Genomic DNA, 19,549 nt, shown 5'->3' on the forward strand with positions numbered 1-19,549 from the left:
TGAAAACCCGGGGGATATAGTCAAGGGTGATGTTGCAGTAATTAAGAGGGCCTTTTTTATGAATCGTAGTGCCCTAAGAGATGAAGTGGAGCTCATGAAACCAAATGTCAGAAAGTACATTATGTTGAGAACATGTGACAATATGGAAATGTACTTAACAGGCTCCTTCACCTCCCATGACAAGTTTCTGCTGACCCGATTTAGATTCAACATCTTCCACCACATTTTAATTAGACCAAAGTTGGACATTTTTAAAAATTCGGCAGCACCCTGTGGCTGCGACGGGAAGTCTCCACAGGACATGCTGCATTTTATATTTTTATGCACATTTTATGAATATCCCCGCAGGCGGTATCTTGTTACTCTTTTAAGAAAATTAAATTTTAAACAAATCAGACCCGCTCTTGTATATTTACAGCTATTGCATTCTGACTGTGTTCTCCAGGTGTTAGAATATTTAAAATTATCTGTGAGAATAAGAAAATGCTTAGATGAATAACTGTGATTTTCTGCCTGAAGTACCTTTTTGCACTATTGCTTATGGGCTCGACTTGCACTTGCACTTTGTTTGTACCGATCTTGTTTACTCACTCTGTCAAGAAACTCATATGTCTTATGCACCTATTTTATATTGTCTATGTAATTTTGTGATGTTTTTTCTTTTTAAATGAAATGTATAATGTATCGTACTTTTATGGATTGCAATATATCCGAAATAAAGTCTTTTTGAATTTGAATTTGAGGTCCTCCACTGTGCGGAAACATGTGTTGCAGCATTTTAAGTAACTTTTGAACCATGTGAACTATGAACATTTTTTTAAAAAAAATTGTTAAAATCTGCAGATTATGCCGCAGAAGTAATGGATTATATGGCAATTCTATAACTATGCGAAAATCGCCGCACAATTGCATGAATCCAGTGGCCCTAGGTATAGGAGTCAAACAGGACAATGAAATGGGCCCGATAGCAGCTACTGGAGATGAAGGGTGAGGTAGACCTGAACTGGGCCCTAGTGAAGAGAGGCATGTCAGAAAACGCATACTTAACATCTGAAAAAGATGCAAGAAACGCCGGCTTTCTTGTGATTGGTGGAATCTTGACAGCGTTCTATTGCCGTAAGTGAAGGGGGAGGGGGTTTCAAAATTGATCACCATTGCTTCAAAGTTGTAACAAAAATGAACAGAACAGAAGAAACGGAGGCCACACGTGTAACATATGCATGGAGCCTGTTCCGTAGCAGAGCACGTGAAAGACGCCTACTCCGGGCTGGCTGTTCCACTCGCCCTCCACAGGGGTCTTCTTAACGTTCTGAAAGGAGTAGGCTCGTCACGTAAGCACGGGCGGTCCCTTATAACGACCCTGGCAGTGATCTCACGAACAGAGCAGTGAGGAAGGGAGGCCAAGCCAAGAGCCGGCGGCGGCCCTGGGGAGAGCCAGGCCTCGCCTGTGAATCACCCCCAGGCAGACCGCGAAGCCTGGAGTCACGAGAAGCAAGCAGGCAGCTATGCACAGGCGTCCCAGAGAAGGCAGAGGAAGAGAAACTAAAGCAAGGCAAGGAAGAGGGGCGAGAGGGAACTGTATGACAGGGTGCACTCTAAGGCAGAGGGTGCACTCAAAGGCGGAGGGTGCACTCAAAGGGGGAGGGTGCACTCTAAGGGGGAGGGTGCACTCTAAGGGGGAGGGTGCATTTTAAGGCGGAGGGTGCACTGTGAGGCGGAGGGTGCACTCAAAGAGGGAGGGTGCACTCTAAGGTGGAGGGTGCACTCTAAGGTGGAGGGTGCACTCTAAGGTGGAGGGTGCACTCTAAGGTGGAGGGTGCACTCTAAGGTGGAGGGTGCACTCTGAGGTGGAGGGTGCACTCTGAGGTGGAGGGTGCACTCTGAGGCGGAGGGTGCACTCTGAGGTGGAGGGTGCACTCTGAGGCGGAGGGTGCACTCTGAGGCGGAGGGTGCACTCTGAGGCGGAGGGTGCACTCTGAGGGGGAGGGTGCAGTCTGAGGGGGAGGGTGCACTCTAAGGCGGAGAGTGCACTCTAAGGGGGAGAGTGCACTCTAAGAGGAGTGCACTCTGAGGAGGAGGGTGCACTCTAAGGCGGAGGGTGCAGTCTAAGGTGGAGGGTGCACTCTAAGGGGGAGGGTGCACTCTAAGGGGGAGGGTGCACTCTAAGGGGGAGGGTGCACTCTAAGGCGGACAGTGCACTTTAAGGCGGATGGTGCACTCTGAAGCAGGGTGAAGGGGGTGCACTCTAAGGCAAGGACCAGAGAGTGTACTCTAAGGCAGGGGGACAGACATAGGTTGCACTCTAAGTCAGAAGGGGCACTCTGAAGCAGGGTGAAGGGGGTGCACTCTAAAGCAGGGGTGCACTCTAAGGCAAGGGGCAGAGAGTGCACTTTAAGGTAAGGGGACAGACATAGGTTGCACTCTAAGCAAGGGGACAGACATAGGTTGCACTCTAAGGCAAGGGGACAGACATAGGTTGCACTCTAAGGCAGAAGGAGCACTCTGAAGCAGGGTGAAGAGGGTGCACTCTAAAGCAGAGGTGCACTCTAAGGCAGGGGGCAGTGTGTGCATTCTAAATCAGGGGGCAGCAATTGCAAGGGCCTCTGAGCAGTATTTTCACAGTAACACCGGAACAAAGAGCACTGCACAACACTATACAAAAATAGGGCGCAGATGGTGCCTCGAAAGTCATGGAAGAGCAAACCATGCTCCGTGGGACGAGTTTATAGGGAAAGGGTCTCTGTCTACCACAGGGGCTGGTGGAGGCGCTCACAACAGATGCCAACCTGTGCACTACTGTGAGTGAAGAGCGTGAGCCGTCCTGTAAAAGTGCTCAACCAGTGCGCGTGGGCAGATCGCACACACGCACACTGTAGCCTGCTAACACATTGCCATGCTGTGTATACACCCTGCCCTGCATTACGTCTGCAGGCTGCACCCCTGTGGCATTCAACAACCTTTGCCCTACTGTAAAACTGCACGTCCTCGTCTCTACTGCACAGCACGCGAGCTGCTGCCCTCGGCTCTGCAGCAAACTTGGAAACCTGTGCCCTTCCCATAGCCAGCACGAATAATGCCCAGCTGCCATAACACACTGTCTGGACACTCTCTGCAGCAAAGGTATAAAAACAGCGGTAAAATATGGAAAAGGAAATGAACACTGGGAAGAGAACGACAGAAAGCAGGAAAGGAAAGAAAGGCTGAAAATAAAGGTAACTTAAATTGTGCAGTGGTAACAAGGAGCGACAGGACAAGCGTGGCACGGAAATGGGTGGACTACACGGCGGTGGAGGGAGACGAGTTTACTTCAACAGGGGAAATGTGCATTGTAACACCAGGAGACGTGTGCACTTGGCGACAGGACACATCAACTGCACAAGGGGCGCGTGCACTATACATCTGTTGGACACGGGGACCGCCATTTACTAGTATGCCGAGAGGTGCACTTACTGTCAGACGTGAGGGCGGTACTCACTGCAGGGCGGGGAACAGTCAACTGGGGGCACCGCAGGAGGGAGGAGGGCACGCCGTGCACTTCAACGACCTCGTTTCATACCCACACAGGCTCGTCCCCACAGACAGACAATATGACTGTCAGTGATAAACAAAGCATGCGCATGCTAGCGATCACACAAGTCCACACAGTGACACACTGGTTCTTCGCCGACAGAGTTCCTTTGTGACAAACACTCAAGTTCGTCGCACAGGCGGGTACATTCATATCTTCGTACACGTAAGTACATCCTCGCAGACGCTGTAGATTATTCATCACAGGCACTCAGGTTCATCAGTAGAGGCACTATTCAGTCATTACAGGCACATTCGTCATCAGAAGGCAACCAGTTCATACTCACAGACACACAAGTGCATCCTCACAGACAGACACACAAGTGCATCCTCACAGACAGACACGCAAGTGCATCCTCACAGAAATGCACGTACATCCTCACAGACACGCAAGTGCATCCTCGCAGACACGGAAGTGCATCTTCACAGACACACAAGTGCATCCTCACAGACACACACGCACGTTCATCCTCACAGATAGACACGAAAGTGCATCCTCACAGACACACAGGTTCATCCTCACAGACACACACGTGCATCCTCACAGACACGCAAGTGCATCATCACAGACACGCAAGTGATGTCACAGACATGCAAGTGCATCATCACAGACACGCAAGTGCATCCTCACAGACAGACACACAAGTGCATCATCACAGACACGCAAGTGCATCCTCACAGACAGACACACAATGCATCATCACAGACACGCAAGTGCATCATCATAGACACACACACAAGTGCATCATCACAGACACGCAAGTGCATCATTACAGACACACAAGTGCATCATCACAGACACGCAAGTGCATCATCACAGACACGCAAGTGCATCATCATAGACACACACACAAGTGCATCATCACAGACACGCAAGTGCATCCTCACAGACAGACACACAATGCATCATCACAGACACGCAAGTGCATCATCATAGACACACACACAAGTGCATCATCACAGACACGCAAGTGCATCCTCACAGACAGACACACAATGCATCATCACAGACACGCAAGTGCATCATCATAGACACACACACAAGTGCATCATCACAGACACGCAAGTGCATCCTCACAGACAGACACACAATGCATCATCACAGACACGCAAGTGCATCATCATAGACACACACACAAGTGCATCATCACAGACACACAAGTGCATCATTACAGACACACAAGTGCATCATCACAGACACGCAAGTGCATCATCACAGACACGCAAGTGCATCATCACAGACACACAAGTGCATCATCACAGACACACACACAAGTGCATCATCACAGACACGCAAGTGCATCCTCACAGACACGCAAGTGCATCCTCACAGACACGCAAGTGCATCCTCACAGACAGCCACGCAAGTGCATCATCACAGACACACACACAAGTGCATCATCACAGACACGCAAGTGCATCATCACAGACACGCAAGTGCATCATCACAGACACGCACGTTCATCCTCACAGACACGCACGTTCATCCTCACAGACACACAAGTGCATCATCACAGACACACAAGTGCATCATCACAGACACGCACGTTCATCCTCACAGACACGCACGTTCATCCTCACAGACACACAAGTGCATCATCACAGACACACAAGTGCATCATCACAGACATGCACGTTCATCCTCGCAGACAGGCAACTGCATCCTCACAGGCACACACTCGCCTCTTAGCCGACAGTATGTAATCCATACAAGTGCACAAATTCATCCCTGTCGTCACAGTACATAATCATTACATGCCCACGTGTTTGCCACCAGACATACGGTTTTGCCCTCCTACATTCCCCCTCGTAAACACACCATCAGAGCTGCACAAAGTCCGCTCCAACGTTCACCCTCAAGGTCACCGAAGCTCACACGAGTTCACTCTGATGGACCACCGAGCTCAGCTCGAGACAGGCGCTCGTCCTCCACGCGCCGTGTGATCCTCGCAAGCAGGAGATCCCTCCCAGACACGCTCCTCTTCACAGATGCTCGCGAAAACCCGGCGAAAGTGGCCAAGCACAGCGTCGCCGGTCTAAAATGTGAAAATGCTGTACTGTAACACTGCACAATCCTTTACTATGGTACCACAACCTCGTCGCTGCGGTACATTGCGTACTTGCATCTCCGGAGGGGGGCAGCCCCAATTCTGTTTATCCTGTCCCCACCACCACAGCTGCCAAATGTGTCATGAGGCAACATAAAAATAAAACAGACGCTGCACCTTGCCACAAACATGAACTTTCCCAACTCCCTCTCACTGCACAGCGATGTTGCTTGCTTACAATGTTTATATTTGACGTTGTATGCGTGTATATGCACACATATATACAAAGTCACGTTTAAACATTGCTGATTGAAACCTGACTTTGTACATATATGTGCATATCTCTATACACACATGCATAAATATACGCACACATGTATAATATATATATATATATATATATATATATATATATATATATATATATATATACACACTCTCTTCTGTGGCTCAGCATGTGTCCGCGGTAAAATTCGCTTCTACAGACGCTACTGCGTAAGCTACGCCATGCCCGAATGCCACCGCACAACCTGTGCACGCACTACTGTGAATGAACACCATGAGCCGTACTGTAAAAGTGCACACAACCAGTGCACCGTGGGCAAATCGCACACACGCACATTGTGGCCTGCGCGCACGTTGCCACGCTGTGTATACACCGTGTCCTGCAGTACAATTGCAGGATGCACCCACTATGGCATTCAACAACCTGTGCCCTACTGTAAAACTGCACGTCCTCAGCTCTACTGCACAGCACGCGAGCTGGTGCCCTCGGCTCTGCAGCAAACTTGGAAACCTGTGCCCTTCCCATAGCCAGCACGAATAATGCCCAGCTGCCATAACACACTGTCTGGACACTCTCTGCAGCAATGGAATAAAAAAATCAGCATAATATGGAAAAGGTAAAAAGAAAAACATGAACACTGGGAAGAGAAAGATAAGAAAGCTCGAAAAAATAAAGAGAATGTAAAATGTGCAGGCGGCAAGGCACGACAGGAAAAGTGTGATTAGAAAACATAAAAGGAGGACAGAACAAATAGGAAAAAGAAAGTCAGCATGACATAAAGAGAAAGAACATGCTAAAGGAGAAAGGAGGACATGAACAGAAAGAATAAGAAAGGAAGCGAGAGAGAAAAGAAAGATGTAAGGGAAGAAGAATGAAGGAGGAAACGTGTGCAAAAGGCAAGAACTGGACAGAAAAATTAAATTAAAACAGTAAAAAAAAAAAAGCGAAAGAGTGCAGAACTCCGCACCGCTGACAGCCACCTTCTCCTCACCAATGTAGGCAGCTGTGATCGGGTCTGAAGGCAGCCACGGAGCCAACCCTGCCCGCTCCCTTTTCCCCTCAAAGTCACGGCGCTGTACCTGCCTCAGGTCCCGCCGCCGCCCGGGCCTTCTGATCCAAGCGGCCGCTCTCCAGCTCAGGCTCCGCCGCAGCGCCCAGCAGCCATCGCCAGCCCCGCTGCAACGCTCCCCCTGCCGCAGCCGAGACAGACGGGCCCCGCCCACCACCTACAGGCCACGCCCCCTCCAGGACTAGCCTGTCAGATCCGCCCCTCGCGCTGGAGATGTCTCAGCTGCCTCGATGTAAGCCACGCCCATCTGAAATACACTGTGCCGGACTGAGCCAACCCGAGCAACTCTGGAGAGGTATGTACCCAAACACATGGCACACCCTTTCGAAGAGGCCACGCCCCCAAGAACGTAATTTGTTCTCCCTCATCCAAACCCGCCCTCTCCCCCGACAGGCAATCCAAAGCTACACTGACTGCTCCGTTGCAAGTTTTGGCTGTACAGTTAGTAACAAGAACAGCATCTGCACAGGCCACGCCCTTTAAACAGGACTCACGCCCACAAGACACGCCCCTTCCAAATAGACCCTTCCCATCCCGACCTAGGCCACGCCCCCTCATGTTAAGTCATGTTGCAGGAGTTTTTAGGACGCCCCCTTGGTCCGCTAGACAGGAAATGAGCAGCCTGAGAAAAGACACGCCCCTAAAAGGCGAAGTAGATCTATAGTCTTTTTCCGGGAATAAAGACACGCCTTCTGCTGCTACAAGACGCCCGTCAGTGCCGCGACCAATTGGAAGTCTTGTGAACGAACTCATTTAACCTTTGCAAATCCGACGCTCCATCTCCCAGTCGTACTTTCTGCTGTAAGGCTGCCAAGGGTGTGTTATTTGATCTGGGATCCCGATTGAGATGGGAGATATGGAAAAGTGAGTTACGCCGAGGCAAGTGGGGATAAACAAAAAGAAAAAAGAAAACATCGAAAACATATAAACATTGTAAAGAGAGTAACAATAGAGAACAGAGAGGTGAAATAGAGCACAAGATAAAGTAATACAACAATTGAAAGATGGGAAGAGAAAAAAAATGGCCACAACAAGAAGACGCATCAATGGCCTGGAGTTGTCTGCTCTCCTTTTGGCTTTGTTAGAGCTTGTTTTGTCATGGCTTTTACAAAACTGTATTGTTAGGAAGCTGCCAGACCCTCATTACTCGGAGGAACCGCACATGCTTCATCTCCCGATCTGCAATCTGAGTGAGTATCCAGTTATTGTGTCCCGAGTTATCAGTAGGCCTTGACCCCGGGCCTCATATCATTGGCTATGCACCTCCGTCGTATGATCCTGGGCCCATACAGTGAGGATTCAAAATTTGCAAACATTCGTGACAAGAATTTTCAATTCTATTAAGGACTAGGAGGCGAGGATTATGCTATCTCATTTCTTTAATGAAATGCCCAGCAGCCATAGAAACAAACTACAATACCCAGAAACACATGGGTAACAATCATAGAGTATGTGGTATAAAAGGTCATAGAGACAGTTACTCTTCCTCTTTCTTTCGTGAGAACAAATCCAGTAAAATAGAACAAAGCCATTCCGGAAAGTCAAACAAGGAGAACAGCATCACCAATCCAGGAAGGCCAAGGAACATCCCGAAGGCAACCAGGTGAAGAAAACTGAAGGCAGAAGACTCCGATGGAGCAGGAAGGTTGACACCAGACAGTTCAGAAGACTCTTCATTTGGGATCAGATCCTTAAAAGAAGACAAAGCCGTAATACCAAGGGAGGGTAAATAAACAGTATGCATATAAGGAAAAATACATCATGAGCATAAATGCAGAATATGACTAATAAGAAATGCATACAAGAACGGGTGGGATAATCCTCGCCTCCTAGTCCTTAATAGAATTGAAAATTCTTGTCACAAATGTTTGCAAATTTTGAATTCTATTGCAGGACAGCAGGCCCGTTTCTAGGTGCTGTGCCGCCCTAGGCGAGAATTGAAAAATGCCCCCCCCCCCCCTCCCTTTTTCTACCATCACTCTCTCCCCCGTCATCCAGGCTAGAAGAATAAATGCATTAGATATAAAATAACTTGTATTAACTTTGCAAACATGTGTACACATTTTTATACTGTAACCACTGTCAGAAGTGCAGTCAGAGCTTACAACATTTACTTAGAGCACTCACCCTAAAAATAAAGGCTTTCAATTAAGGAACCATAAATACAAGTTTGAACAATATGAACATATGGACAACAAATTACCTTAACTGCAGGCAGAGGCAGTGCCCTTCGCTGATCCATAATGTGGTACTGCAAACTGGCAGCAAAAGGGTTTGTACAGCAGGGGGTTGGGCCTCCTTGTCCCAAGGACAAAACATACATGAAAACTTTTTGCCCTTGACCCCAAACAATATGTCCTGGCCGTCCGGCTAAAGGAACTCCACATCCCTGATTGTATTTCGTTTTTAAATTTCTCTCTTCTAGCTTCAATGGTGTTTTGGGTTCTTTCTCTTAATCCAACGATACCTTCCTTGCCTTTAATTTCGCAAAGTCTTTAAGAAGATCTCTAATGTCAAGCTGGAAAGCCATGTCTTTTTCTACTGAAATTGTGGCTAGTCTCACAAGTCTCTCTTGGCTCATGGAACTGCGCAGATACGTTTTTATTAATTTGAGTTTTGAGAAACTCCTCTCCGCGCTTGCCACTGATATTGGTGAAGTCAAAAGGATACGAAGAGCTACGAACAAATTAGGGAAACCATTTTCTAATTTGTTTTGGCACAGATAGTTCAGCACATTTTCGGGATTCGCATTTTTTTGTATTCGATGACTTAATCCTGAAAGTTCAGAGCAGAGAGCTGCCGCATCAATGTCCTTTAGAAAAGATGGGGTTTCTCCAGGTCTAGGCTGTGTTAGAGCGGTTTCCAATTGGATACACAAATCCATGAGTTCTTTGGAAGTTTTCATCTTGAGGTCACTCATATTGTATAGAAAACCAAATAACCTTGCAATTTCATTTAACTGTGTGAATCGCTCTTTTACAGAACTAATTGCAGTGTCCAATATTTCAAAATAGTAATTTACTCTGAATTTCTCTTTGGGGTCAGCAATGGGTTCATCTTCTGATTCGTAAGCGAACAATTTCCTTTTCCTCCTTCTTTTCTCTGGCTGAAAAATTGGCTCAACATTGATTTCTTCAGCTACCTCTCGAGCATCAACCAAAACTCTCTCAAATTCCATGTCACTCCTCATGTTTTTTAAAAACTCCTCTGTACTTTTAAGCTCATTTACTGTTTTCTCAAGAGTAAAGTGCTTCTCCTGCATCAGTTTACTGGTGAAATTGATTTGAAATAATATACTGTGCCATGTTACAACTGCAACAACAAACTTAAATGAAGAGATACTGTTTAGAAGACCTTCAGCTTCAACCTTAGTCATGGTACCAGAAGAGCCTTTGAAAGTTGAATCTTCAGTAATTTCAAACAACGCATCATATACATGCGGTAACTGGTACCTAATGGGAGTTAAGGCATCGATCCTGCTTGACCACCGAGTATCACTCAGAGGTTTTATAGTCAAAGATGGTATATGACGTTTCAGTATATCCCATCGACGTGTTGACGCAGCAAAGAATACATACAATTGTTGTATAACATCAAAAAAAGGCTGTTGCTTCAGTGCAACACGAAGCAGCGTCATTTACCACAAGGTTCAGTGTGTGGGAACTGCAGGGGACATAGAAGGCACACGGGTTAAAATCCAGAATTTTCTTCTGCAGACCTATTTCCTTGCCTTTCATATTGCTCCCGTTATCATAACCCTGACCTCGTAGGTCTTCAATTGCCAATGAGAAGCTTTTGAGCTGATCTCTCAGAACATGACTCATTGATTCACCTGTGGTTTCGGTTAGTGGTACAAATCCCAAAAAGTGTTCTTTTATTTGCACGAGGCTGCTTTCTTGGAAATCTTCATCAGAAGACTGACATGGCTCTGTTCCTGAAGATTGCACAATGTCCACAAATCTAATGATCATGGTCATTTGTTCCGTACGGCTGATATCTGGGGTGGAATCAAGAATGATAGAAAAATACTTTGCCTTCTTAACCAATGAAATGATTTTGTCTTTGATACCGTTTGATAGCACCTGGATCAGTTCGTTTTGAATAATGTTGCCTAAATAGTGAGCATGTCTTCTACCCTTATTTTGTATTCTCCTGAGATGTTCATTCATAATAGGATCAAACATGGCGAGCAATTCCACAATTTTAAGAAAATTGCCATTGTCATGAGCATAAAGTTTATCACTGCTGCCACGGAAAGCCAAATTTTGTGCACCAAAGACTCGTACAAGGCATATTACACGCTCTAAGATCTGATGCCAGTATTTTTCTTCTGCTTTAAGCTTTTTTGTACTGACACTATCTATAGTTGCATCTTGTTTTAGACTTGTATACAGGCCCTTCCAGTTATGGAAGTTGGTTATATGTTCAACACTCTTTTCGTGCGAAGACAGAATTGCTGATATATTATGCCAATCGTTGCATCCATTCTGAGTGAGACTTGTACTTGAATTTCCGCCAAATACAGTACAGCAAAAACAGAAAACTTTATCGGTTGATACAGAATACTGGAGGTATTCACGGTAAACAACTTCTCCATTTGGAAGTTTTCTTTTATAATGTACAGCTGAAAATTTCCTTTTTTTCTCATCTAAAGGAAATTTTTTGCTCACTTGTTTTGGCCCATTTTCAACCAAAAGAGTTCTTAATTTGTCTCCACTTATTGGTAAGTGTTCCCAGGAAGCAGGATCTGAATAATCTATTTTAATGCTTTCTTCCGTTACTATCTGGCGTTTACTTTGATCACCATCTTCAGTGTCAAGGTTATCCTTTGCAGTATCCACTATAACTTCTTCTTGTTCTTGGCTGTTAACTTCTATGGCCTTGTCTGGTAGGCCTATATCTTCATCTTTTTCTGAGGTTGAAGTTGATGCTTCAACAATTTCAAGAGAACTCTTTGGAAAACGTAGACATTTTTCAATAGACCCTTCCAATTTGGATAGTTCTATTTCTCTATTCGCTTTTCTTTTTCTGTACTGAGCATCTGAGAGTTTTTTCCTGTCTGCCATTTTTGATCCTTTCTAAATTCTACCTGAAAAAATATAGGGCAATAATAAGTCGGAATATTGTATAGATTCAAAATGCATATTATACTTGTAAAAAAACAATACCTCATTTAATATCCAGAATGCTCTTTTTCCTTGTACATATGCCCTTGGAAATAAAACTCTGGAGGATAATGTATTTGCTGGAGGGATCCATGTTGTGTCTAGTCCCAGTTTTTCATTTATAGATAATGGCCAAGTTAAGGGTCCATCAGGCCTCCTTTTGATCAAGTGGCCTGGAACCTCACACTTAAATGTAAATGAAACCGAGGTAAACAAAAGTGCACAGCATGTTAGCTTTTCACAGGTACTTAAGAGAGGCATGCTTTTCACTTTTTTTCAGTCCCTTTATGCAAGTGCATGAACTGTAAAAATGTCAGATGTGTTTCTCTGTCACAGTATTTACGCACACTTTAATTAGCACTAGTGTATATCTTTTATAGCACTACTCAACCCAATGCAGGGTGTCGGAGTGCTTTACATAACATACACATTTAAAATAAATTGTGCAAGTGTGTAAATCAATGTACAAGATGTGTTCAGTGAGGGTTAAAAGATGTAGCATGTCACATAACCTACATAGCTCACTATGGTATATTAAAAGGCTTACTAATTATGAACAGCAAGTAATGGTGTTCAAAGCAGTAACCCACTTACCTGGGCTACATTAAAAAAAAGATTCTGTCATCTGCACATTACATGATGTGCTTTGAAGGAGACACACTAAGTTACCTTCTACTATTCAGATCTGGGACTACACAAAATTGAGAACTCTCCAACAAATACTTTAACATACATGATGAGTATTACAACACGCTATGTTCCATTTCTTTTAATGAGAAGGGCAACGTAGCCAGAGTGTTTGTGTTTCTTCGCGCTAAACTGAAGGACAGCCAGAAAACCCCATCACTAATAAGCAAAAATGAAGCCTGCCTGCTGCAAAATGACTGGGCCTCAAAAGCTTACTGGAACCAGAAAAGTAAAGCACTGCACGCGCCCTATGTTATGGACGCAAACGTATAATGGCATACAGACAGCAGGTGGCATTCAGGGGTGGCCAACACAAAGTCGGCTGGGGCACTGGCACAGGCCACATTTGGTCACTTTCTAGCTCCAGCAACGCCACTGCGAATCACCCACCTTCACATCTCTTCCCCTTAACATGCCTGGGGCAGTGCAGACTTATGCTTTCCCTGCCTGCTTGGGGAAGGAAAGGGCCTAGGGGGCGGGGGCCTCTTCTTCTCAAGGTACAAGGGCTGGCTGTGGTGAAATGACACCAGGCCCAGTTCCACTGTCCACGCACTGGAGGCTCTAGACCATCACGAAATGTGGAAAATCTACTGCTTGAACCTCCCACTTTCAAGAAGGAAAGATCGATGGCCCAATACTTTTCAGGCAGCGCTGCACAGTGAGATTCTGGAACTCACTTCTGCCTCAGCTCCGGACCACCACCTCCTCCCAGGCCTTAAAAACTGACCTCAAAGTTCTCCTCCTTCAAAGACACTTCCAAATGTAATTCATGCCCTCTCTATTATCTGAAGTCCTTCCCATTATAGAAAAATCTACTTTACATGACTAGGGAAGTGCCTTCCCAGTGTGTTCTTGTGGTTTGAGAGTCTGCCATTTATTGCAGTATTATCCTTCTAACTGTGTTTGGTACTCGTTTGTAACATGCACACGTCACTTTTCTCTTCTAACACACTGTTTTCTACCTCTTACATTTTGTTTGTTTTCGATACTTGCACAAGTGCCACCATTGCCTATGTAACGTTTGGTGTTTGAGTGTCCTCCATATATTGCAGTATTATACCTCTACTTGTACTTTGTACTCTTTTGTAACCTGCACACATGTCACTTTTCCTCCTGTAATGCACCGTTTGCTACCTATTGTATTTTGTTGACTCACGATTGTCACTTTTGCCTCATTTAATGTAACGTTTGCTTTTGTAATTTGTTCACTTGTAATGTTCTCATGTATCAGTTCTGTTCCTATTGTGAAGCGCTCTGACACCTTCGGGTAAAGTCCGCCCTATATTAAAAACGCATAAATAACAAGGTAAGGGGTCCTCTGCTCTTAAGTTCTGCACTGTGCACACAATTTTATGATGCATGCATCTAGATCATGAAAGAAATATACACTATTATATGGTATTTCCTGATAATATAGTACAGTCCCATACAATATCGTATAGTTGATAGCATGTCCCCCCCTCAACTTCCCACAGCCTCTCTTCCCACCTTGGCACTGTTGCTGCCTAGGACGAGCAAAGATCGATGATGTGCCTGTCAGACTGTACTAGTAAAGCAAGCCTCCCTCTCTCTCAGAAGTGCAGTATACCTGTCCATTGCCCGTAGACCAGATTCAGCAGGGCAGGCAGACTACAGTGACAGTGTTTTTTCGCGCGCCACTCTCCAGCCGACCCAGGGTGACTGAGGACTGAGGACTGAGGACGGAGCAAGCAATTCTCAACTGCATGTCTCCTTGCTGTGACAAGTGCTTAATTTTAGCAAATGGTTGAAAGTGGGGCCCAGCTGCACTAATTTTGGAGAGCAACATTTTGTTTTCCTCGCAGATATTGACTGAGAGCAAGACAGATAAAAACACCCAATCAGGAAAGAAGGGCGATGACAAAGATGGAAATACCAGCGCAAATGGAGAAAGCAGAGACCAGCAAAGTGAGATAAAGGGCATCAGTGACTGGTAGTGGGTTAAAGAAGCCCAAGATGAATTTAAGGCTATGCAGCCTCGTCATTTGGTGCGTCATTTTTTAATAATACCACTGGCGCAGAGCTTTGGGCACCAGCGCTCATTCTTTTATCAATTAAGCACTACCTGTGAAACCAGCTTGGTCCGGAGTCAGGCCGCAGTCAGGCCGCAGCGGAGTCCGGAGTCAGGCCGCAGCGGAGCGGAGATAACAACAGATAAATAATTATGAATGATTCACTGTCCTCACCGGCCGTCACCCGCCCGCCTCCGCCTCATTTACACAACATGCTCAGTGTAAGTGATGATGAACATTTACACAGTGACAATTACAATACATATTAAGATGATTGATTCATTTAAAAAATATTCGATTTTGCAGCATGCAAATGCATCCGAATTGGATGGATCCGAAATATATATTTTTATATTTATTTTCGCAGGCAGCCAGGCCCAGCGGCCTTCTGACTGACTCACCGGCGGGCGGTGCGTGCACTGATTGACTGCTAGTGTAGTGCGACAGTCACTCGCGATCTGCTGCTTTCCTTGCTGCCTGCGTTGCGTACCGTCGTAGGACACGACCAGTCGACCACCACACGGCCAGGCCTGACCAGATGGACCACGGGTCAGGCGGCTATGCTGTTTTGCCCGGCCCCTCGTGTGAGTCGTGGTGCTGGGGTGGGTCGGGTTGGGAGAGGGCCGGCGGCCGGCGGGAGACGGAGTCAGGACGGAGACCCAGGAAAAGACTCCCTGTGTGGTGGCACTGGCTGGCAGGTGGCAGCTGCAGACCAGTGCAGTTACTAATTAAATTTTGGTCAAAGGGGCGCAAGGCCAGGCCCAGCCAGTGCCGACACGACACACACAGACCGTCCCCCGCGCTGCACGCGTCGAGAGAGATGGTGGCACTGGTGCGCCGTACGTCACCGCCGTCACTGGCCTGCCCTCCCTGGCAGAAGCCCTGGTCGTGGATTGGTCCTGAATGTTCCCCAGGGCCGTCATTGGTAGCGCTATCCCAGCGCTACAAGATTGACGGCCCTGGGGACCCACAAGTGTGTCCCACAGTCAGACCCGCAACCCGCTCTTCTACACACACACACAGACACAAACGTGACGCCGTCACGCCATAATAATCTAGGGTGTGCACAGTGCACGCACGCGCACCGCTCGGCAACACAACAAGCATCAGCAAATGCAATTCAATTGCAAACATCAGCAGGCCACAGGCCAGCCCAGGTCAGGTGCGTGTGCTTCAATCACTTGCACAGACAGTGCACTGAGTCCAGACTAAAATGCCGCCCCCATCATTTTGCCGCCCTAGGCGGCCGCCTAGTCCTGCCTAATGGCAGAAACGGCCCTGCAGGACAGGAGGCTCCGATTATGCTTGTTTAAAGCTGATCCACCACAACAGAAGCAACAGTAGCAATAGGTTTAAAATAAAACGTCTTGAAAACAGAGTCCGAGGACCAATCAGCGGCTTTCATAATGTCAAACAAAGTGACCCCCATAGAATAAGCCTTAGAAGCCATGGCTCCACGAGCTGAGTGTGCTCCAAACACAGAAACATCAATCCCAGCCTCAGCCATGAGCCAACGAACCCATCTAGCTAGAGTAGCAGGGGTGACAGGTCGGAAAGTCTTTTGCAAAGCAATTAACAACTGACCCTGCATATCTGAACGAAAAGAAGCAGTACTTACTTCATAATCCTTGAGGTATTGGACGACACACAGATTAGGACGAGCAGGGAAAGCGGGATAAGAAATAACTGTAGTGTTTGTCTTAGTACGCCTGGTAAGGTGAAAGGTAACGCCATCCGGCGTGAACCAGCGGCCGGCCAGATCCAAAGCACGGACATCAGACACTCGCTTGCAAGAGATCAGACACAGCAACATAGTCAATTTGGCCGACAGTTGCTTACGGGACAGCAAAGAATTAACAGGCCAGGCCTCCAGAAAACGGAGCACAACCGGCATGTCCCATAAAGGGACGTATTTAGGCCGCGGAGGGTTCGCGAGACGAATACCCTTTAGCAGCTTAGAAACCAGCGGGTGTTCACCTGCAGGCTTACCGTCCACCGGGAGGTGGCCCGCTGAGATGGCAGAACGAAAATTGTTCACTGTGCGATATGCCAAACCAGAGGAAGCCAGGGAAGCCAAAAAATGTACTATGACAGAGACATCCGCTGAAGCGGGATCAACTTGCCGTTGAACACACCTGTCACACCAACGCTTCCAGGATCCCCTGTAGCGTTTGTGGGTGCTGGAAGACCAGGCGTCAGTAATGAATCTGGAAGCGTCTGCAGAAAGGCCTGGGACTGACCAGCGTTCCCCGAAATCCGCCACGCTAGCAGGAAGAGAGAGCCTGAGAGAATCAGGGGATGCGGATTCCGAAGATGATCTAACAGGAGATTCCACTTCTGGGGAAGAAGGAGCGGCACTGCACAACTTATCTCCAAGAGAATCGGGAACCTAGTTGAGCCCGCCACAGCGGAGCAATCAAGATGATCTCCGACTGGAACCGTTTCGTGTAAGCCAGAACCCTGGGTATCATCATGAAAGGGGGAAAGGCATAACACAGAGCCGATGGCCACTGCTGAAGAAAAGCATCCGTGGCCAGGGCCTCCGGATCCGGTCTCCAACTGAAGAACAGAGGGAGTTGAGTATTGAGGCGAGAGGCAAACAGATCCATGTGACACTGACCCCAAGTCCGGAGAAGAGCGCGAAAGGCGCGGGGATGCAACCTCCAGTCGCTGAAGTCTTTCAGGTGTCTGGAGTGCCAATCCGCAATCTGATTGTCGCGGCCGGGAAGGTATTCTGCAATAACTGTGATCCTGTGCTGAAGACAAAAATGCCAAAAATCCTTGGCAATCTCCGCCAGAAGCTTCGAGCGAGTACCGCCCAGCTTGTTGATGTAACGGACTGCTGACACGTTGTTCATGCGGAGAAGAATGCAGCATTGGGACTGAAGGGGAGAGAAGCACTTGATCGCAAAGGACCCCGCCAGGAGTTCCAGGCAATTGATGTGCAGAGAAAGCTCCTGAGGAGACCAACGACCCCCCGTCGAGACGGAACCGCACCAGGCTCCCCAGCCCCATTGACTAGCATCTGACTCGATCACTAACTCCGGAGAAGCGCCGAAGAGGGCTCGACCATTCCAGGCCTCCATGTGGTCGAACCACCACTGCATCTCCCATTTCGCTTCCTCCGAAAGAGGAGTCTGGTCCGAGTACCGAAGACCTTTCCGGAGATGACGGATCTTCAGGCTTTGTAATGCCCTGTAATGCAGAGGCGCCGGGAAGATCGCCTGAATGGAGGAGGCCAACAGACCGACGACACGTGCTAACGACCTCAACGACACAGTCGGTTTGGAAATAACAGTAGTCAGCTCTCTCTTGATATAACGTACTTTCTGAGCGGGTAAGAGAAGTTGACAGGTAAGAGAATTGACCTGGAAACCCAAAAAGTCCAACACCTGAGTCAGAACCAAAACAGACTTCTGGACGTTCACAAGGAATCCCAGAGACTGCAAGAGATCTATGGCCCAGTCCAGATGGGACAACACCCGAAACGGAGAGTCCGCCAGAATGAGGATATCGTCTAGATAAATTATTAGACGGACACCCCTCGAACGGAGAGACTTCACCACCGGCCTCAGAAGCTTCGTAAAGCACCAAGGTGCTGACGATAGGCCGAACGGGAGAACCCTGTACTCGTACCATTTCCCCAGCCATTGAAACTGAAGGAAGCGCCGATGAGGGGGAAAGATCGGGACCGACAAGTAAGCGTCCTTGAGATCCAGACGAACCATCCAATCCTTCTCCCGCAGAAGATCCCTCAACAGATGGATGCCCTCCATCTTGAAATGCCTGTAAACCACTCCCCTGTTGAAATCCTTTAGGTTGAGAACCAAACGGGATCCCCCGCCTTTCTTTTCCACCAGGAAAACCGCGCTGGCGAACCCTTGAGGATGACGCACGGTCGGAACTATGGCTTCTTTCAACAGAATTGATACAAACAAAATGGTCCCAGATAGACACACAATTAACTCAATCGTAACAAGAATGGGTACATACAAAGATAATTATGACAACATTGTTTTTAATCACGTGTATTACATAAGATTCATTCATAAAAATGAGTACATATTAAATCACATATGATGCCCCTAAAAGAATGAAGTAGGGAAGGGTAGTGCTGGAATAGTGAAAGTATAGAAACTAAGACAAGGGTCACTAAGACCAAAATGCAACAGAAATTGTAATAAATTGACACAATGGAACAATTAGTTAATCAATTAATTCAAAAATCATGCCTCAAATAAAATCACGAATGATAAATGATGGAGGAGGCTGAACACAAAAGGAAATGTCGACGTTTCGACCCAAATGGATGCAGGAGTGGTATAAACCTTGCTAGAGGGTCTTCATCAGGACAGGGGTTGCGGGAGGTGGGGCAATGGATCTGTGTAAAAAAATAAACATTAATTTTACTGTGGGTCACAAGGGATCCCAAAGAACCTAAGAATTAGATAAAAGGCCAGGGAGGGAACATGCTCACAAATTGAGAAAGGAATACATCATTGGTAGCAGAAGAAATATCTTTTGAGGCAGGATGATAGGAAAAACCTCAAAGGCACAGTCAATCTTTAGTCATTAAGAATCACCGGATGACAAACTCTGTATATAGGTAGTTAATACATGGTATACTTGTCCGGGACACGGGCTCAAGTATGAGACAAAGAAGGGGTCCAGGAGGATGTAAATATACAATAAATCCA

General features: G+C 46.9%; 1 protein-coding gene across 4 annotated transcripts in view; it reads right to left on the bottom strand.

Annotated features, from left to right (window-relative positions):
* Positions 1–7,153, bottom strand: part of RARA (retinoic acid receptor alpha) — a 408,762-nt gene extending 401,609 nt beyond the window's left edge. For 2 of the 4 annotated variants that reach the window (XM_086924235.1, XM_086924232.1), the window contains exon 1: positions 6,981–7,097. The gene's annotated coding sequence lies outside the window, so the exon portion shown is untranslated. Of the gene's footprint in view, positions 1–6,892 lie in introns of all 4 variants that reach the window. The other 2 variants (XM_086924234.1, XM_086924233.1) reach the window with 2 other exon arrangements.
* Between the last annotated feature and the right edge of the window lie 12,396 nt (positions 7,154–19,549).

The sequence above is a fragment of the Lissotriton vulgaris genome, chromosome 5, assembly GCF_964263255.1.
Source record: "Lissotriton vulgaris chromosome 5, aLisVul1.2, whole genome shotgun sequence".
Classification (NCBI taxonomy): domain Eukaryota; kingdom Metazoa; phylum Chordata; class Amphibia; order Caudata; family Salamandridae; genus Lissotriton; species Lissotriton vulgaris.